The 22,481-nt window shown below is 39.0% G+C and overlaps 1 protein-coding gene across 4 annotated transcripts in view; it reads left to right on the top strand.

The window, feature by feature from the left end:
- The first annotated feature begins 231 nt into the window (after positions 1-231).
- The window catches only part of chl1b (cell adhesion molecule L1-like b), a 146,030-nt gene continuing 123,780 nt past the window's right edge, over positions 232-22,481 (top strand). For 2 of the 4 annotated variants that reach the window (XM_017304928.2, XM_081607449.1), the window contains exon 1: positions 236-667. The gene's annotated coding sequence lies outside the window, so the exon portion shown is untranslated. Of the gene's footprint in view, positions 668-22,481 lie in introns of all 4 variants that reach the window. The other 2 variants (XM_081607451.1, XM_081607450.1) reach the window with 2 other exon arrangements.

Genomic DNA, 22,481 nt, shown 5'->3' on the forward strand with positions numbered 1-22,481 from the left:
ATCAAAAGCCATCATGTGGATTAGTGTCACATAAGCTGCTGTTACTCTAGTTTGAAGCACGGAAATTCGTTAAATTCTGTGCAGGGAAACGCATTAAACTGCTTACTGATGTAATAAATTGAAACGTTTTTGACTCATGTTTGAACAACATCCTCACCAGCAGAGTTTAGTCCCCGTTTCTCCTCTCCGCCTCCACCCTGCTCTCTGTGAAGCCTGGGAATAATGTCAGTCACAGTTTTTGGGGGGTCTGGACAGAAAGAGGTGGGGGTGCTTTAACCCGGTCACAACGCGGGGAAGTTGTTACTGCGTTGCCATGGGGTTTTGTGAAACCTATTGACTGCGATAGGGTCCCTGCTTTTCTTCTGAGTCCGTCTTTGTTGAAGGAGGAGGAAGAGACCCCTATTACTTTTTTTTCTTCCCCCATCAAGTCTCGCGGAGGCGCGTGAGGAGGCAAGAGGAGGAGTAGAAACGGAAGGAGCAGCCGCATCCAGGAAAGGTAGAGAGGGAAGAGAAGGAGGAGGAGAAACGGAACTGCTCCGGTTAAGACCAACAGCGAAACTAAGAGGCTCTACATTTTTTTACCGGTTACACCTCCAATCTCTTTCTTCCGGCGGTGGATGCAAATCAACTTTGGAAAGAAGGGCTGCGGCATGAGTTGCACCTGAGGGTGAGTTTCTAGTACTGTCTAAAATTCTCCTTGTTGAGAGCTGTTGATTTTATAGCATGTGAATGTCGCCGGTTGGAACACCGAGGTATTTCGTACCACCACTAGAGTGGGCGAAGCACCTGCGTTTGTTCCATACTAGCAGGTGTGGGCTATGATCATTTGTTAAAAAAGGGGGAAACTGAGATGGTGAGTCGTATTTTGGGAAACGGTTTTTCTGGACTCCTTTTTTAATATTTCCATGACTTCAGTGTAAAAGTGTGTAAAAAAAAAAATAACGTGCCAGCTAGTATCTTTTATAATTTCTCCCCGTAAATTACAGTAACTCTAAAGTTGACATTTAGAAAAAATTTATGATATTGTTCCGACGTAAATGTATTTTATTTTATTTTTTATGACTGGTAATGACAAGAAATTGTGCTATGTTATATTCCTCTAGAGTGATGGGAATTTCGTCTCTTTTCTGAGATTCAGATCATTCGGCTAAGCAGGGGAAGCGATTCTCTCTTCCTATAAACGGCTTTCCACTGTTTCCAGTAGTACTGTTTCTAGACAGAGTGGTTCATATCTGCCTATATGAACCACTCTTGGGTGTATTTTTTTCACAGTAGAAATGAACAGTATGAGGTTGCAAATCAAGAAGCAAGTTCATTTGTTATTCTGAAATCAAGCTAAATATCTGAATAACAATGACAAAATCTGTTAATGCTATAAATGTTTAGAACATACTTAGAAATAGGTAAAAACAATAATTGCTCGCAGGAAGTATTCACCCCCTGGGTTGTTTTACCCTTACTGTTTTTAACGAATCAATAATGCTTAAAAAAAAAAAACATTTTTCAAAAAATGTTTTTTTTTACCCTCTTCAAGTAAGTATTTAGAAGACCTACTTTTGGTCATTTCAGTTTTCCTCCATTGATCTTTGCAAAGCTGTTCAGGTTCTGTCAGTTTGCATAGAACCATTCTTTGAACAACCCTGTTAAAGTTCTGCCACAAATTGTATATTGAATTGAGGTGTCAGTTTTGACTAGGCCACTACAGAACATCCACCTTGTTGTCTTGAAACAATTTCTGTGTAGCTTTAGCTGAATGCTTCAAGTCGCTGTGTTGCTGGATAATAAATGTTCTTATGAGACACAATCACTCACTACACTCTGGTGAACTCCATCCGACCTGTGTTAATTGGGGTAAGTCACTTTAAAGGGGAATCATATTTATTCAGGCACTAATTTTTGGTTATATATATTTTTTAGTTGTCCTTATTTAGTAGAAATCAGTTTTACTTTGACAATAAAGGATTTTTTGTCTACTATTATGTAACAAGCCCAAATTGTTGATCATAATTAATTTATAAAAGCAATAAAAGGAAAACAACATCCAAGGGGGTGAATACTTTCTATTGGGACTACATCTTTATTCCATCCATTTAGATTTATGCACCAATATGCACCCACACCTTTATTTTTTTTAATTAGTAAAATCAATGTCATGCTTGAAAACATGGGAGTAGTAAAATAACACAATAATTCATCATTAGAAGGTTTCAGTCAATGACCAATTCTGTTCATGTTTCTCCAGTATCTCCTCTGTGTTTTGGTGTGAGTAATGTCCAAAAATTAGTCTTAATATGCTGCTCTAACAGGTGAACTCATGCTAATGTTGGCATGTTTTCTCAACAACTTAGGAGCCAAGTTGTTGAGAATTTGGCTCCTAACAGATTTATTGGTGTTCCTAGTTAAACATGTGGGAGAAAACCTTCCAGAAAAAAATGACTGTTACTCTACAAACTTAGTGCTTTGCTTTGAAGGCTGATTAAAACTGGCTGCAGAAAATGAAACTGCAAAGTCTGTATGTCAAAACTTAAGGACAGTACAACAACAGCAGGTAGCAGAGGTTAGGATTTGTTGAGAGTCCACTACAGAGCATTAAAGAAAATCCTGGATTGGGAGTCTGGTTTGATACTGTGGATCATTAACAGATCCACAGATGCACTGAATCATACCAAGGCTGTTTGGATACAATATTTGCAGGCTCTTTGTAAACAGTAATGGTCTGCAAAACACAGCTAGGTGATTAGTACAGATGAATAAATATGACTCAATTTATATAAATATTCAAAGTGCAATGTTTACCTGTTAAACTAGTTAGAACAATGTGTAGAAAACTGGTTAATTAATGTACATTAACACAAAGAATAAAAATACCAAAATAACTGTATAAAATATGACCATTTTTCTTTTACGTCTTGAACTTGATGTACAAAAACGAATGTGACTGTGTAAAGCCTATTTACATTAGAATTAATGGCCACGCCTCCCCTTTTCTGAACTTTTATGCCCTCATATGGCGTATACCACTGTGCTCTCTCTCTGACTATGTTTTACTGTGATTGTCTAGGTTTCTCTTGTACTGCTGCACTGTTTTTTAACCTGGTGAAATGATTCTGACTGATGCTGGGGAAGTATTAGCTTTGGTTCAGCGATTGGTAAATATCAAGTCAGATTTGCATAACACAAATCAGTGATTCTTGAGAAGAGGGACAAAAAGCTTATGTATTCAAATATGACAAATAATGTTTTGGAAATGTAAAGACGCTAAGGTGCAGGCTCCAAGATGCAACATTTATTTCACAAAATTTCACCAAAGTTTTGTAAGTTGTCAGTTATGGAGTTGACACATCATGGTTGTGACGAGCAACTTACGAATAAAACAGAAGAAAAACTAAAGAACACATGCTAACCAGAGCTGCCTAGCCCTCTTGGCAAAGGAAGAGAAAGGAAGAGGTCATGGGGTCTTCAGAAGTTCTGATGCCCCCCAATAATGCCTGATTGTTTTAAAAAATGTTATGTCTGACGGTGTTGACAAAAACTTGGGACAAATTCCAATGGAGTTTTAAAATATATAAAAATGATTTTTAATTCAATTTATTGATACTTTTATAACTACTTATTTGAATACTTATACTTAATTGTCATAATATATTATCTTAGTATTCCTTTATTATAACTATTATAATGTATCGAGTTCTGTTCCAGGACAAGGGATTTTACAGACACCATGATGCACCTACTACAAAGTTTAAAATAAAAAATATTCAGTAAACACCAGGAAAACATAAATTGTTCTCACATGGCCCAGGTTAGTTTAGTCAGATATTTGAAAAAGATTATATTTTGTGTATATTTTATTCAAATTTTGTGCTTTATCCATAAGACCTGTTTTGTCCCTCTTCTCAAGAATACAATATTTGAAGAACATTTTTTATTAAAATATTTTATCTATATATTAATATTTATTAGTATTTTTTTTAGTACATTTTTTTGTTAATTGAAGAAAGACGTTTGCTTTTCATTTACATAAGCAAGTCAGTAAATAGAAACAGTTAGATTACTGCCCATAACACGGGTGTGTTCATTATTGGCTCACATAATGAGAACTCACCAACACTGCAGGACGGATGAGACATCTCTCTATCAGCAACAAGAGCGGGCTTTTAGAGCGGCCTGAGGTAAGACACAATGTTGAGATTCACTGCTTTGTGGTTAATCTGCACTGGATAGCGGTGTCCAGGTTTGCACACATGTAGATGTCCAATTCAGCAGATTTTCTGTTGTGCTGTGAATTTATCACACATTTCATAGTGTGATACAAAATACTCTCAAAAGTCAAAATATGTTTACAGGTAAACTCCACCCTCCCAGCCCCCTAAGATGTTTTCATGATTAAATTACCTGAGCCCTCCTGAATCAAACTGCACACTTGAGGAAACAGCTCGTTATTACAGGCGTCAACGACTGAGCGTAAACACGCCTGCCAACAGATTAAAATGAGTGATGAGAGTTAAATCTGCGTGATTAAAATCGCATTAGAGTGACATTTAAATCAGAGACCTGGTAGTGCTTATCAGTGGATTCTGTAATCGATGGAAGGTGGATGGAAAACTTGTTGGCTGTTTCTGATGGACTTTAACAAACACCCCCTCTTTCTCATATGGAGAGATTCCCCTCGTTATGAATATTAATAAGGTATGGAAATGCATGTATGGAGCTAAGTGTTTTGTTTCCTCACTGCTGTTTTTTAGTGTCTCTGTGCAGACATCTGCCTTTGAGGGAATCCCAGAAAACAGCTCTGTAGTTTACTCCTAATTTGATATTTGTATTCTGTTTGATGGTTTTTTTCGGTTTGCTTCAAAAGCAACTTTCAATTTGGCCTATATTGTCACAGAAGAAAGCAAAAAATCTCCTAGTAAACATGCCACCAACAGAAAACTTCTTAAGCTGGTGCTTGGTGATGTTAAACATTAAGACCATGTGAAATGGAGGACACCGTGAGTTCTTTTGTCTTCCTTTTATGGGGTGTCCAATTTAAACCAGCAGGTGGAGGTGCCCAAAAGCAGATGGGTCCTCCAAAGTTCATTATCACCCATCAGGTGAGCAGAGGAAGCCTAAATTTAATTTCTAGGCCAAAGACAACAACCTCTAATAGTACTTGTCATCACACGTGGACTCCTGCCTCCCCCCTCTGAATTCAGGCCAGTAGCGCTTTGTGTCCAGAAGTAGGTCAAATGCTTCTCACCAAAGCACATTTGAACCAGAGCCAGTAATTGGACAAGCAAAGTGTCGAGCATCTCTCAGCCCGTTCCATGCCAGGCAGCACCACTTAATATGCAGCTCCAACCTGCCGCATTTCATGGACCCTTTTTCATCCCTTTTAATCATCTGTTTAATCATTTGGATTTCAACACGGTAGCAAACAGAACATCGGTTGTAGCTGCAGTCATACAGATTCTCAGTCAGGATTCAGCTGACTGGGAGTTCCAACTCTAAGGGTTTCCAGGAGGGGACACCTGGACTTTCTCCTGCCCCTCACGTAGATGTTTTAAGGAGTAAAATATACAAAACCAGTTGTCTTTTTAGAAACTGTAAGAGTGCCACGTTGTAACACTCAAAGGGAACAAAGAATATGTTCCTCAACAGCCCTTCTCGAAAACGCCAATTAGGCCTCTGCTGCACCAAGCAATGTCTGGAGGAGGTAATTCATCCATTAAATTCAGCTGTAAATGTAGCTGTATTATGTGCTTTGTATGCATTTCATTCCTATAAAATACATTCAAGTTTGTAACTGTAATGTGGCCAAATGTGAGCAAATGGTTCTTGTAGGCTGAAGTTGCAGACCGCAATTTAAAAGCATTCCATCGTAGCTGTGGAACTATCTTAAGGGTTTTGGCCCACTGGAAGTGGAACCTCCATCCCACTGTCTCAAGTGTTTTGTAACCTGTAACAGTTTTGCTTCCAGGGTTGCTCTAAAAGTACACTCATCAGCTCTGCTGCTTCTATTGTAGAAAGAACTTCCACAATGTAGAAGTGTATTTTTACAGGGTCCTGTTGTATATCTGCCTGCCCAGGTGTATGCTTGCCTTGCAGCGTCATTGTTCAAGTCAATGGGGCGGGTTCCCTTTTACTGTCCCAGTTGCAGTGTGTGGGGCTCGAGAGTTGGAAGCAAGAAAGAAACAAAGTGCTCTTTGTTGGTAGCCACAGGCAGCACAGACAGACCTGATATGGAACACAGCAGACCCAAAGATGCACTCCACCTCAGTCAAATCGAGAAATAAACACGTTCTCTGGTTGAATATTTGAAAGGTCTGCTGCTTTACTGTTTTCATCCTGCAACAGATACATCTCTTATCAGCCGCAGGAATGTAATTGTAGGTTGTAATCCATCTTGTCGGATAAAATATGGAGTATCAGATGGGTTTTAGAGATTAGAGAATCCTCTCTGCCAACAGTGAGCGTCAACTTACCTGCACTATCAGACTAAATTGTCCATCTCCTGACAGGAGTGCTGGTGCTGTCTGTGAGGGAAGTCAACCTCGAAGGTGAGGCATGTATGTCTCAAAGGCACAGTGCCTAGCAATTGCTCAGGCCCTAATTCATGTTCAGCTCAGGCTCCAGCGCTGGAAGCAATTACAAGGAGGATCGGTGCTCCTGGTGCTGCAGGCGGAGTAGGGGGTGCCGCACCTCAACCGTACCAGAGCCCTCCTCTTTCATGTCTGTCATCGATGACAGCTGGAAGGGGCACAATTTTACACAGTGTGTTTGGTTACATGAAATATTCATCCCATTGCCTACTCTCTGGCGATATACATATATTAATTCACCAGATTTATTTTTTAGCGTACCTGTGAGTGGTTCAGAGAGGAGCCTGATTCCTTCCACTAAAGAAAAAGATAAGAAGTGCTGATTACTAGAATCAAGGTTTATTTCTTATTTAACAGGTCAGGGTATCATCAAGGGAAAATGTAGCTGGCGTGATCTACGGTTCGGCGCTGTGCACGGATAATTAACCTGGAGAGTCAGGACAGGAGGATAAACCTGTGGTGTGGTCAATGTTATCTGGTACGCTCAGCGCTTCTCCGAGCTGACGGCGTGTTATGCATGCGACCCTGCATCTCTTATAGTGTAGCTCTGCTTGTCATTGTTCTCTTACTTTGCTATCAGAGGCTGTGTTTTCTTGGAACATTTTCAACTGGTATTTTCTGCCAACTATTGAAGACATGGAACAATCAGCAGCTCAAATACGACAAGATGGTTTTGTTCTATAAATTTAATATCTACAGCAATGATCCCCTATCATTTTGAATTAAGTACAACTCGAATGGTTTTCAAGAAATATAAAAAATTTAATTGGGATAATTTGGTAATTTCTTAATTTTCTCTTCTATTTTAAACCAATTGTATTAAAGAGTCTGCAACACATTTTTCTGTTTTATTTGCGAATTTCAATTTCTGTAAGTAATGGTGATTAATTGCATTTCAGTTCAACTATATATTGACAAATTAGGCAACATTTTCAATTTAAAAAAACATTTTTGCTGTTAATTTATTGAATAAATAGAAATATAAGCTCAACAGTAAAAACATTTATTGGGGGCTGCCCATAGCAATGTATAGGGAGAGCAATGACTTATAGAACTTTAAATTGCTGTAGATGGAGGGATATCAGCGCCATCTTTGGGGTCCATAAACATAATTGACAAAAACGACAGTCTCGCAGATTTTTTTAAATCCAAGTTACGTAATATAATTTAGCTTTCGTACGAACTTGCTGCGTTATTGAATGTAATGTCCAATCACACTACTAAAATGGTAAAAAGATGGAAAATGGACTTTCGTTTCACTATTTTCCTGACATTTATGTAAAATACATTAATACATTACATTAATACAAAATGCATCAACACAACGAATCTAATATGGCATTTAAAAAACAAGCACTTGATGGTGTTGGGCTATATCAAAGCTTAATGCAGGAACAAAAGGACATCCGGAGCAGCCGGTGTTCTGGTAAAGCAGCGCTCAATTCATTAGCATCACGGTCAGAAAGCTAAACAAATAAACCGAAAAATAATTCAAGTCTTCGAGCTGGCAGTGTAAGACGCTGGTTCTGCTCTCGCTCTTGGACCGCCGCTACGCGCTACTGGCAGTAATATTTCACAGACAGAGCGCCGCTCAACCTCCACCCAACAGTGAACTCTCACACCGAACGTCTGCTTAATGCACATAACTTAAGCAAAAAAAAAAAAAAAATTTAGATATGTATTAAAACTTTCGCCGTCCTAACATAAAACAGATAATGTCTGAAAAAAACAGTATCTCTTCTGCCTCCTGTGTTCTGCAGAATTACTCCGCTCAGTCAGAAACAGCCGTATATGCCACAAGAGGTGGTGACGTATTTCCGTTTAAATTTATGCCACATAGATTGGTTCCGTGTCCTGCTTGCTCCTATTGTTTTTAGCCAACGCTGCAAGATCTGTACCATGAACAAGATGCAAAACTTAAAATATCTTCGAGCTACTGGTACAACAACTGAGTTTTGTTGGGTACCATGGTGTCCAGTAATTAGCCGGTACCATCCAGTGCTTAGTTTTTTTTTCATTTTTCTGTTGATATCAAGGTGACAGTGGACTGTAGCCAAAACTTAGCCACTACAGCTAACACACGGTTTGTAGCTGCTTGCTATTTCAAAGCTTGAGGATATTGAAGATCCAGCATCAGAAATGGGAAGATGGAGGTTAAAAGGGAGCTGTACGCGCTTTGCTCAGTGGAATAATTTGTTGGAGGAAAATAATGCAGGAGGAAATCCACTGCTACGAGAACAGGCTGAGAACAGAAGCAGCGATTCGGCACAAGGTAAGTCAAATATGTGAGTGTTGATGCCTTTGTGTTATACGGAGTATGAAATTATTTTTAGGCAACTCCTTAAATACATTTAACATGCAGTCGGAGCGCCCCTCCGATACTGAAAAGGTAATTTAAGAACAACCGAGGGCAGCAACGCTTCAGCCCGATCCAAACCTTCCAAAACCTTCGCTTTACAGCCGTTTAAGTGACACCGATCCACATGAAAAATCCACAGAACAAGTGGTACAAATGGTAGAAATAACGTATTTCCCAAATCCCAAAGATATGACATCTACCTTTGCTGTTTCATAATTATAATCCACGTTGAATTTCTCCACTTGGCTGCTATAATCTGTTCTTGCGTTACACAGACGTAATTTTTCTTTTTTTTTCTCTGAGATTCTGCTTAGAAAATGATGCTATGAAGTTACATGCTCCTGCTGCTTTTTGATTTTAAAATGGTAAATTTAGGTTTGCCTGGACTTTTATAAAAAAAATTTGTATTACTGTTGGTAATGAGCAAACACTGTGCTTTGCCTGCTAGTAGTTTAAATTAATTTCAGCTACATACTTTCAAGAGTATTCAGATTTTAACATGCATTTTAGTTAACTCTTACTCAATAACTTCAGTATTGTTACACCTCTGAAAATTTTTTTGCAGTTTCTTTGTGATACCAGAACTATTTCACATAAACATTTAATTTAATTGTGATATTGTCAATTTATTTTCAAGCAAAACTCTCAAAAAGGGCCGAGTGTTTATTAGTTTTGATTACGTTGTGCAGCTAAATATGAACACTTAGTTTTTTTGTTTTTAATTTTTCAGGTTTGCAACGTAACACCTTGTGATGTGTTTCTGAGCCATGATCGTTGTGCCGATTACCTATCCATTGGATCCAAGCACTTGTACCAGCTGACGCCATCCATCAGTCCACGGTTTGCCAGATCACAACATGGACTAACTTTTTATTTACTTGGTTAAACTGTGATCTTGAAACCGGAGCACCAGATATGCAAAAATCTACCTGCAGACTTTGTTGGCTACCCTGACTGTCATCCTGGACGGTGCTGAGCCGGTCTTCCTCTCCTGACGAGTTTTCATCACCAGTAATGACAAACAAGTCTGATGTCTGAGCTAGGAAGTATATTATATATTCACTGTTCATTTTGCAATCCTGTTTGTACTTACAATAAAATTGAATTTCATTTGTAATACTCTACATTTCACAAACCTTTTTTTCCCCTTTTCTCAGTGTTTACATTATATCAAGTATTTGCATGAAGATCAGGAATTCAAGTGAGACATTAAAATGCAACACTTTTAGGTAATGCCAGCAAAGAAATTTGAATATTAGGTCATATGTAGTTAGTCATATAATTTAATATACTGAATAAGGCTGGATATCACTTGCAAGATTTTTTTTCATACCAGATTTGATTTTAATCGATTCCTCCTGCCCTCAATTTCTATAAAAAAAATCACAGAAAATACTTTCAAAAAGTGCCTTAATTTCAATCATTTCTGTGAGTTGTATAAGGGAGCATTACAGTCAGGATACAAGATGTTTTAATTGCAAGATTGTAGTCATTGTTACAGCAGAATAAAGATGACATTTTTTAACAATGTCTTAAAATTACAAGAAGTCGTTTTAATGAGAAAGATTCAAATCTGACATAACCAGCTCAGTCCACGTGGTTCTGACATTTTGTCAGTAATCAAGAGGATGTATATTGCCACCTCAACTGACCAGGTAAGCATTAAGGTAAAAATGAAAAGAAAAATAATAATAATAAAATAGAGCAAATAATGTATACAAAATGGAAAAAGAGCAACTGATAGAAGTACTTTCTATATAAAGAAAAGTAAAAAAGTTGATAGCAGGAGAAAAGTTGATGGCAGCGTTAGCTCAGCTAATCTCTCCCTCCAGGAAGCCACCAAACAGAACTGTCCAACTCCAGCTATAATAAAAATAAAAAAAAAGAGAGAAAGAAAGCAGAAAGTTAAAATAACAAATAATGCCAATTTGATAATTCAGATCTAATGCGTTCCAGATGCAAAAAACGTTCTGGAATCTATTATTGACATTTTACAAATTTCACACAATCAATTGGAAGGTTTCACAAATGTTTTATTTATTATGCTATTAGTACAGAATAATCTAGTTAAGTTTGAAATATCTAGGTGTTGTTTTTAAAGTACAACACATTAAAAAAGCTCAAGATAGTGAGCCCTTTAGCTATTTTCCGAATTAGATGCTACGTTCGGAAGCTAACTTCAGCTTCGACTGATAGCTTGGGCACAATATAGAAGGATCTGTATATGTTTATATAGATGTATGTCACTATATAGCATAGATATGTAGATTGCACACTGCACAGATAATCGAAACACTTAGCATCTTTGTAAGCGTGTCCCTGTCAGACATATGAGGCATTATGGTGAATACAAACGATTTATTGACTTACCTTCAAAGTAATTGTGAAGTTTGACACACCCAGCTTAAATCCTTTGCTGTTGGAGCGTTTCAGGACGTCTGAATAATTCTATAAGCATCATCATCCTGCAGAGACTAAGGAGCCATTGTTAACATACTGTTGCCTGTACACCGGAACCATTCTATGTGGCAAAAAAATGTGGACGTGCTAAAACGGAAGTCCGTGGCATAAACTCCATTAGAAACAGCATTAATCAGCTAGCCATGCTACCAGGAAGTTATAATATAGTAATTTAGGATTATTTATTTTAATGTATTTGACTTTGAATGAATGTCTCCTTTATTACTTGACATTATTTGATATAGGCAGATTTATTTGACTAATAATTTATGGAACTGAGGGCCTTACTGTTAAATATTGTACTGATTGCAGGTTTTTCAGTTGTCCTTTTGACTGAATAGCTGCTGTATTGTGCCTGCAAGTATTTTGCATGTTTTATTTATTGCCAGATAATTTTTTAATTTTGCCAGTTCAGCTTTCTACCTAAAGTGAAAAATTAACAGTCAATCCAGGCGATCGGCAAAGATCGGTGATCGGCAACAGGGGTGCCGCCAGAAATCGTGGGCCCCCTGACAAAAAATTAGATTGGGCCCCCGTGCATAGCTGCTGTTACAATTTTTTGAGTCTATTTGACCCATAAAAAGCGTCACAATTTTAAAGGCTTGCATCTGCCTTGCTTTCTTTGGTTCAATTCTGATAATTAGCACAATATTTACTGCTCATGAATTTAACATTCAATAGTCCACATCCAGTATGCAAGTAGGTTGCTTAAAATTTTTCTATTAGTTTTAGATCACTGAAATGTCTCTCCCCATGAGCAACAGTCAAAAGCAACGTGCAAAATACACATAAAGCAATCCAGACTTCTCAAAAATGCTATGTAGTTGTTCAAGCTGCAGTACATAACTTTAATAAAAAAATGTTTTCTCCATAATTGTTAAAGCTGTCACGATGTCATAGCAGTTTGTTATGAGATGGATAATCTGTGAAAATCTCCTCCATTTCCTTCCTGAATTACTATTAATGGTTAAAGTAATGCACCGTTCTGACCAAAACAACCAATCAGAACTAGTAGGATGCTCTTAGCACTGTCAATCAACTTCATTCACTCACTGCTAAATGTGCTAATGGGGGAGAAACAACTTATCATTTACGAGAAACAACTTATCATTTACAAGAAACCGTTTATCTACCATCATTGGTAGCTATGCTAACTAAACTGATCATTCACAGTTTGAATATGCACAGCTCTGTGCTATGCTAGCTGCAGCATGACACAAATCAAGGGGGAGAAAGGATGAGCAGCACCACATGAGATTGTGATTGACAGCACTAAAATTCTGCTGCCACTGACTGGTTGTTTCTAGAGAACCATGGGAGAAAGCAGAGGAAATAGATTTTTGTGACATACTTCAGCTTTAATTTCACTCAGGAGAGGATGGGTCAGGAGGGACGTGGGTTAGAGCTGCTGCTGACTGACTCCTCTGTTGTTAAGTGGTAAAAGGCACAGGGAACAAGTTAAATATATGAATATGTTGGTAATTTATTTACTTAATTCATTAAATGCTAGTGAAATGGAGGCAAACAGTAGTTTGTAGCTAAGCTAACTATGCTAAATTGTTGATCATCTCACACAGTCTACTCACCTCTCTTGGAGAAAAACTGGGTTATAAATTAACACTCTTGCCTTTTTCTCTCTCTCCCTCTCTCTATTTTGTTTTTGAAAACCTGATTTTACAACTTTTCTTAACAGCATAGTAACTGGCACAGTCGTTCGTGGCCGCAGCTTCTACTGACTGCAGCCGCATACAGCATCACTCTCAAGAGCTCCAAGCAGAGACCATTTCATGCAGATCTAGAGGGGGGGGGGGCAAGAGCAAAACGGATCCGACTTTTTAAATTATATTTCTATGAACAAAATATAAATAACTGAATTGTGGAGGGCCCCCTGCTGGTCAGGACCCCTAGAATTATCATCACTTTTCACCCCATTACCGCGCCCCTGGTCGGAAAAGATCAGCCTCATGGGTGATCGGTATCGGAATCGGCAGCAAAAAACCTGATCGGAGCATCCCTACTTAAAAGCTATGTAATTAATCAATCAAAATTAACAAGTAAAAATACTGACCCTACTTATAATTCTTGAAAACACTCAAAGTAGAAGCCAAGAAGATAAGAAACTCAGAACCAGAACCACCAACGGAAAAATCCAATGATCTCTACTTCCAGTCCTCCCATGTTGTTTGCCATTTCTTTGTGCTTGAATATCTCAAAACCAAAAAGAAGGCAAAAAAAGCAACAAAGAGAGTGCCTTGTTCTGATTATGTCCTAGTGACTGTGTTCCACTTGTTGTGTTCTAATCCCAGCCTCCAGGCTGCTTTTCAGAAGCATTTCCCCTCCTTTGTGGCATTCATTGTGAAGACTTATATGTGGTGCTTTTTCGCTTCATCAGACTTTGAAATTGTAGTCTTTATGTTTAATTAATCATCTGAGATTAGGCTTACATGAAAACCATAAGCAATAATGAGGGCCAATGAATGGAGCTTTTATGAGTGGGTAACCATAATCCCATGATGGACTGCTGTCAGCTTCAAGCTCATTCTCCAAACTGGCTGTCCTGGTTTTGGCTAGTCAACACAGAATTACAATACCTCTATTGGGTCAGAGTACATATCCTCTGCCTTCCCTGTTCATATATTAAAACATCGACACAAGCATAAGATTCTCAAATCTTATGCTTTGATTTGAGAATCAAAGCATCAAATCAAAGACTCTCCTCTTGGAGGAGAGTCCAAGATCAAGTTGATTTTTATTTTAAGCTTATAACTGTATAAGCTTGACAGTTATACCTTAAAGTGGGAAGCGTTATTTCCCTTTAGTCGATGGGTAACATGGGTGATTTCTAGAGGTGTGCCGATCGATTGGTCACCGATCATAATCGGCCGATTTTCATGAAAAGTGCATGATCGGTGATTGGCGATCATTGGCTCTTGTTGCCGATACCGATCACCTGCATCTCATTTCGCAGCCTGCCTGTGCAGCTGGTTTCCTCTTTCCTTCACACTGCACAAACGCGCAGCAACAAATCCTAAGCGGTGTGGAACTATAACACACTGAGTGAATGTTATAGTTTGCGTGTTGCGGCGGAAAATTGAAGCACGTCAAAATGCATCAACACAACGAAGCTAATACGACATAAAAACAATGCCATGCTTGACGGAGTTTGGCTATATCGAGGCTCACTGCAGTGAAAAAGACATATGGAGGATCAGATAGCAGGTAAAGCAGCGCACAGCTACAAACACTCACCCGGATTAGAATGACGGTCAGAAAGCTAAACAAATAACCCGTAAAATTATTTAAGTCTTCGAGCTACGATGTAAGACGCTGGTTCTGCTCTCGCTGTTGAACCGCTGCTACGCGCTGCAGATAGTAATATTTCACAGACGGAGTGCCGCTTCTGCTCCACCTGGTAGTGACTCTCACACCGAACCTCTGTTTAAAGCTGCAGCATCTAACCTAAAAAAAAAACATTTTACATATGTATTAAAACTTTCGCTGTCCTAACATGAGACAGATAATCTCTAAAAAAAATAATCAATCTCCTCCCTGTTCTGTATAATTACTCCGCTCAGTCAGAAACAGCCACTCAGAACTAGCAGTAATCAGCTAGCCGCCATGCTATCAGGAAGTTTTCATTCAGTAACTCTGGATTGTTTATTGTAATGGAACCTGTATTTGCCTTTGAATATTAAGTTTATCCTTGAATTTTTTTGGCAATGTTGAGAGATTTTATTTTGGCTCTTTGCATTATTTAGCCTCTTCAGAGCCTTCGTATGTTATCAGTCTGTTAAAGATAGTATTACTGATAGCAGTACAATTTGCAGAATGCCTGTTTTGTTTAGTTTTCTTCTTGGAAAAAGTTATTAAAAACAAGTTTTGTCTAAATTAAGGTGAATTCATGGTTCCTTTTTCCACATAATGTAACCAGTAGTGTTTATGATAAAAAAAAAAAAAGAAAATAATTATGTGATCCGTATCGGTGATCGGCCCTCATGGGTGATCGGTATCGGTATCGTCAGGAAAAAACCTGATCGGCACATCTCTAGTGATTTCCATTTCTATTGGAGGCTTGGTTTGGAATAATTCATGCATCCAGAGGTGAAATGAACAAAGATCACAAGCGCAAAAGTGACAAATGCAGAGAGTGGAACAGAGGAGCATACCATCGCCAGCTTTGTGTCCAATGAAGGGCATTGTGCGTGGCTGCATGGATAAGGTTACTAGACGACCCTCGGGAGATCAAAGTGAAGGGCGCCAAGAGGAGCATTTTGACAGGAAGGGGACACAGAAGACATCACTGTGAAGAAATGAAACATACCCAGTGCTGCAGAGCTGGGACATTTGCTAGTAAATGTGTCAAAATTGCTTCTTTCAATGCAACAACATCCACATATAGTTGTTATTTCAATAAATGTCCCAGGAAAATACAGCAGGAGATGACTGAAACCGACAAAAACAATTATGCAGACTTTAGTCACTTTGACTGATGTTCTGGCATATATTCACTTTATTCTGATGAATAGCTTTTTCTAGCCATGTCCCTGCAACCTGAAGTTAATCAGTCCTGGTCAGAGGAGAGTCCAAGATCAAGTTGATTTTTATTTTATTTTTATCATTCTCAAACAACTCTCATTCTAAAAATGTCATATCTTCGTCACAGAAGAAGATATGACATTAGAAGATGAGATATGAAGATAAGACCTTTTTTCGCATATCCTTTACAGGCACATTAAGAAGCTGTTTGCCTACATATGCCAGGGAAGATTTCTACCAAAAACACATCTGAAGATGGAATGCTAACCATCTGATTGATTTTATTTAGTAATAAAATCAGCAGTTTGCATTCTCTGATCAAGTCTAGTGATAACTTTAAATCTCTGGACATCATAGGTATATCATCTATACAATTCTTGGAATTTTCTTTGTAATTCCACAACAAAATCAGTTAAGTGTTACCATACTGTTCTGTAATTGGTGTGTGAGATAATCTCTGTCTGGACATAGCCGATGACAATGAGTTGTAGACCTGGGAATGTCATAATGGCAGCAATTCTCCGTGTTCCCCTGGGATCTCATTACGTCATGTCAGGGGGCCTGTTGGGTCCTGGAAGTGGACTGTTCACCTCTGTGTATGTTGATGTGGTGTGAACCTATGTGAACCTCTGATGTGCATACAAAGAGGCCGTATACAGGCCCATCGAGCCTCAGAGTCGAGCACAGAAAGAGCAGATCAAGCATGATTAAAGCCCTGAAACAAAGAGGTGGAGTTGAGTGGTCAATTTGTTAAGTGGACAAACACATGAACAGAGAGTTTAATGTAATCTATAAGCATAATCAAAGTGTCCTTGTATCCTCAAAAGCTTAAATTTATGCATCTAAAATCAAGGCCTTAAAATTGCTTTAGAAATGCAAGCTGGCCTTAAGAATAATAGTCTTACATTTTCGTTGTGACAGAACTGCTTAATCAATTTAATGTAGTTTTTTTCTCCCAGTTATTTTGTCAAACTTTTTTGCATCTATCACGGGGAAGTGCAAATTTATTGCCAGTTGGCTGGACGTCTTGCCACTGGCTCACGTCTAACCCACATGATGTACAGTTCTAACCCATATGACGCTACATTCACAGAAAGCTTGGCACTGTGGTGGCCAATGCTGTCAAATAGACACAAAACAGACCCTTCTACTACTAACATAAGAATGTGGCAAAACCTTTAGTTAATCTCACACTTAATACCTTGTTTTAATATATACAATACATACATTTTTGCACATTTCACTTGTAATATAGGTCTTATATTACATAAGGTCACAATGGTCTTAAAAAGTTAATTTGAGTTGATGAAAACAGCAGAAACTCCAATAATGTTACATTTTTATTTAAACCAGAAGAGAAGAGATAATACATAAATTTAACTTTTCATGCAAACATACATTTAATACTCCACATTTGTACTGATTCTGGACCTGTGTGCCATTTCGCAACAAGAAAAATTTCAATGCGCTTATTTTGAGAATTTCTCTCAGAACAAACTTCCCAGCAGCTTGGGAAGGTTATTTATCTCTGAAAGTCTTTGCAGTTGCCCTTTGGGGTCCTGCACAGTGAGCCAGATCTCAGCATGAATATTTCTTAATGTTCTCACCCTCAGACACAGCAAATGTTAGCGTAAAAGAATCTTGCCAAGCTGGTGCAGATCCAAATCAATTCATCGGCTCCCATCTTCATTATTTTTTTTCTTCTTCTTTTTTTTAACAAGCGTGACCCACAGAACACCAGCCATGAACCACAGAACTCCTTGACCTCATTATTATCACAGCTCGAGAAATCAAGACTTCTTGTTTTTATGGCTCTCTATTAAATTGGAATGTTTAAATGGTTTACAGTGGAATTTTAATGAAAATAGGAGGGTCCCCTGTCTGGTGTGTTTGGGGGGTTAAAAAATTAGCTTGGTGTTAAATTACTTCACAGTTTAATCACTAATGGACTCATTTAGAGACACAGCAGGTCAGTGGTAGGAATGTGAGTTTAATTGCTGGAGCTAATCAGTCTCATGTAGCCTTTGCTAAGCACATCTCCAGCACCAGAGTGAAATACTCACTATGAAATCTGAACCATATCAGTACTAATTGTAAAAAAGATTCATCAACTCACAGTGGAGCTTAATATACATTCAGTTATTTTCAAAATATGACAGACGTTGAACTTTTCAACATGTTGTCACAACTACACTGAATTGTCTTTTAGTGAGATTTTCTGTCCATGTGAAATGGAAGAAAGAGGATGTGATGTTTTTTTTTTCTTGAATGAAGAAGAATCTGAAAAGTGTGGAGTCTTTTATATTTGGCATCCACTAATTGTTGGAATTTTTTGCATGCCTTCTTTCCAAATTAATTCTAGCTTGGTGGCATTAGAAAGAGAGCATCTGTGAACATCAGTTTTGTTAACATCAATGTATGCCTGGACTTTGATTAAGCCTCATCAACATGGATCTCGGGCCTAGTGCCATATCTATTATGTGTTTTCCCTGGATTGGCTTGTATTTAACTGCATTCATCTTCCTATGAATTCTGATGAGCTTCCTTAAACATGGTTAGAAGAAGAAACATCTCCTTTTTTGGTTTTGTTGGCTTTAGTTTCCTTTATTTGAAAGAGCTCAGACAGGAACCTGGGTGGTGAAAGAGGGGAAGACATGCAGCAAAGGTCATCAGGCTGAGAATCGAACCTGCGACAGCTGCGTCGAGGACTAAGGCCTCCTTATGTGGGTTGTGCTTTACCCCTGCACCACCACAGCTCCCCACTAATCATAATTTAATTAAAAACTGAATAGCAACATTTTCATTTCAAAAACCTTTTTTGCTGCCAAATTATTGAATAAATAGATATATGTGCTCAACAACAAAGATATTGTCTTAGTCTGATATTGTTATTCAACCATCAGATTGGTTATTATTTTATTGCTGACATTAGCATTGGGGGCATCTGTGCTGCTGCAGTATGTTTAGCATTGAGATTCTTTTTAGGCTTAAGAAGTTTCACTAAAATGGCTAACTCCTTTTAGCACAACTTGAACACAACAGTGTTTTTGAATGTCCGATCAGATTGTTTATTGAAGCAAATATCTAACTCCCGGTTGACCAAGAGAAGCAGCTTTGTCCATTGCTGTTGCTTGCTGATGTCGCTTAGAAACATGAATACAAAGGTTCCATCTATGGATTTTTGCATGTAAAAAAATAAATTGTTAAAATTTTTAACGTGTTAAAATCAATGTAATTGATGAATTAAAATGAATACATTACAGTTCCAACCCTAAATGTAGCATGACTTGATGTAAAAAAAAAAAAAAAAAAATCTAATAGGCTTGAATATTTTACAAGACACTATGAGAAAATAGTTTTTGTCTCAGTGTAATTTTAGCTTTAAATTTCTATCAAAGCTTAAGATTCCTTTTTATGAAGCATTCACGCTTTGTTCAGCTACAGAAATACAACTGTGGGCTGTTTCCATCAGCCAGGAACCCATGAGAGAGATAAAATTGTGTCTGTGAGCTCTGAGTGGAGGGCAAACTGAAAATATTTCCAGCAGAAAGCAAAACACTGAATATATATTATGACCTATTGCAGTAAACTGAACAAAAGGCTCGGAATGAAAATATTGGCAACAGTTTTATGTCATAGAAGCAGAACCTGATTAATTAGCCTTGAGGGAAACCTATGTGTACCTCTGGTGGGTGGGCGGTTTGTTTCAAATAAATCATGTTGTTCTTAATGGAAATATGTAGTTTAATAGATAGAATAACACCCTGCAGCTATGGAATTAGTGCTTTTGTTTGTCTGCATTAATCAGTGAAGATCTGTATTAGTCTGCCGTGGCTAAGACAGACAAAAAAAACAACCAGAAAAAGAAAAGAGCAAATGGTAGAGTGCCCCGCCCGTTTGAAGAGGCTTAAAGGCTTTAACCAGAGGCTTTGGGAAACAAAAGCAGATCAATAGTAGTGATCCGATTAAAATCCAGCTTTGATATCTTGGAATCACACTTGACAGTCTTCGTATGTAGTGCAACTTTGACTCGTTTCTCCATTGCCTGCCACACTCCGAGGCAAGTGTGTCATCTCTCACCGATAAAACTTTGTGGCGCTCGTCTAGTTTTAGAATGCATCTTCTTCACCAGGGCTTCTCCAGACAGTGTTGTCTTAAGCGCTGGAATTTGCATTTAAATTGACTTTCACATGTAGCCACTTATTTTCTCGAGACCGAGAGTTTTATCATTGACTCGGCTCCTAATACTCTTGGATCTGCTACAAGTGTGATAACCAAAGCAGGATTAATATTCAGGGAAATTGCAGTCCCAGGTTTGTTTCATGGTCTGCTGTAGATATTCTCCAACCACCCCACTACCAGTGTGTGGAAAAACTCCACAAAAACTAGACATTATGTTCACGTCATTCACACACAAGGGATTTCTTGAGGAATTATTCCAGCTTTGAAATTTTTATGGACCTTGTAACATTTTTCCCCAGTTTTTCAAAAAGTCATCTTTTGTTCTTAACTTGTACCAAAGATTCTCTATATTATCAATCTGACTTTTACCCATTCTTTATCATTAGTGTCCATCTTCAACCTTCTTAAGCAGGGGTCCCCAAACTTTTTCCTGTGAGGGCCACATAACTTTTCCCTTCTCTGGTGGGGGACCGGAGTCAGTTTGTAACAGAAAAAACGTGACGATTGCAGGAGTGTCTAAATGTAAAAATTGTTTTCCAGAAAGCACAATCAAATAATCCTCTCTGGGTTCTTCACAGAACAAAAGTCAGGAAATAAATAATAACACTATTAATGAAATAAATAATAACCAAATAACCCTCTCTGGGTTCTTCACAGAAAAAATCCAGGAAATAACACTATTTATGAAATAAATACGTATTTTCCAGACTATAAGCTGCACCGGACTATGAGCTGCAACCCCAAAGTTTTTTTAAAAAACCAGTAAACATGCACATATAAGCCGCACCAGGCTATAAGCCGCAGATATCTCTGCGTCTCACGTTTAGATTTAACTGAACTGATTATGGTAGTTTCCGAATGGTAATGTAACAGTATAAAAGTGCTGATCCTTTCGTGCTGATCCTTCGTGTGTGCTACTAGCATGTGCTAAATGAAATTGGGTGCTTTCTTCTTCTTCTTCTTTGTGTGAGAGGAGGGTGAGTGGAGAGCGGAAGAAGAGCGAAAGAGAGAGCGAATGTTAAACTACTATCTTTGTGTTTTTCTTACTGTTTTTTCACTTGGTGTTTATGTTAATTGTTTAGTTGTGATTTTGTGTTAGTTTGTCACGTTTTAAGGGGTTTTTGTTTAGGTTCGGGTGTGGCCGTCAGGCGTGCCTGGCTGGCAGGCATCTGAGGACGCCATGGTGTCTGGTGGTGGGGCTTTCTCCACGCTGACACAGAAGAACGGCGACAAGGTGGTTGCTGGTTCTCCGTGCAGCGTGGAGGAAGTTTGTTTGGCGGTTGGAGAAGTGATCGGACATGGTTCCATCAAGTCGGCAGCTCGCATGAATGTAGCTGTCATCTTGTTTGTTGAGAAGGTCGAGCAAGCTCAACAGTTGGTGGAGGTGGGCGTTTCTGTGAACGGTTTGTTTTTGCAAGTTTCACCGCTCACTGTACCGGCAACTAAGGTAACATTATCAAACGTGCCCCCGTTCATTAGTGACAAGTTTTTAGTTAGAGAGCTGTCTTGGCACTGTAAGGTGGTGTCACCAATCAGAAAAGTTCCGTCGGGGTGTAAATCACCTTTATTGAAGCATGTTGTCTCTCACAGGAGACAACTGTTTATGTTGTTAAACAAACGCGACGAGGAACTTGACCTGCGTTTTCATGTCAGATTAGATGATTTTGACTATGTACTTTTTGCAACATCTTCTAGCATGAAATGTTTTGGTTGTGGTCAGGAGGGGCACATTATTAAAATGTGTCCCGACAGGGCCGGGCCGGCCCCGTCGGGTGCAGCGAAACAGCAGCCCGCTGCTGCTGAGCAGGTGGAAGCCCCTCCTGGTGAAGCTGGGGCAGTGGAGGACCCCGCTGCTGCCGCAGAGGAACCCGCAGAGGCTACGGTGGGGCCCGCAGTTGCGGCGGAAAAACCTGCGGTAGCAGCGGAGGTACCCGCGGTGGTGGCGGAGGGGCCCGCTGTCGCGGTGGTGGAACCCGCAGTGGTAGCGGAAGAGTCTGCTACAGGAAAACTGACAGAAGGTATTGTTGAGGATTCAGTAGTGGACGGTGAGGAAACTGAAAATGAGTGTAAGTGTGAGCACTGTATTGTGGTAACGGGGTGAATGATGGTGGTGATGGGGTGAATGGTGGTGAGGGTGAAAGTGAAGTGGTAGAGAGGGATGGTGTGCAGGGAGAGCAGCAGATGGAGGTGAGGGGCGATGAGGAGCATTTAGGGTGTGGGGATCAGGGAGGGAAAGGAGAGGTGCAGGTGGAGGTGGAGGGAGAGAACAGTGCAGAGTTTATTTTTGGAGCTGGAGTGGCAGGAGAGACAGGTGAAGCAGAGGAGGCGATGGAACTGAAGGCTTCAGCCCCGTTAAAGAGGCG

This window comes from Poecilia reticulata, chromosome 5 (genome assembly GCF_904066995.2).
Source record: "Poecilia reticulata chromosome 5, P_reticulata-male-v2, whole genome shotgun sequence".
Lineage (NCBI taxonomy): Eukaryota > Metazoa > Chordata > Actinopteri > Cyprinodontiformes > Poeciliidae > Poecilia > Poecilia reticulata.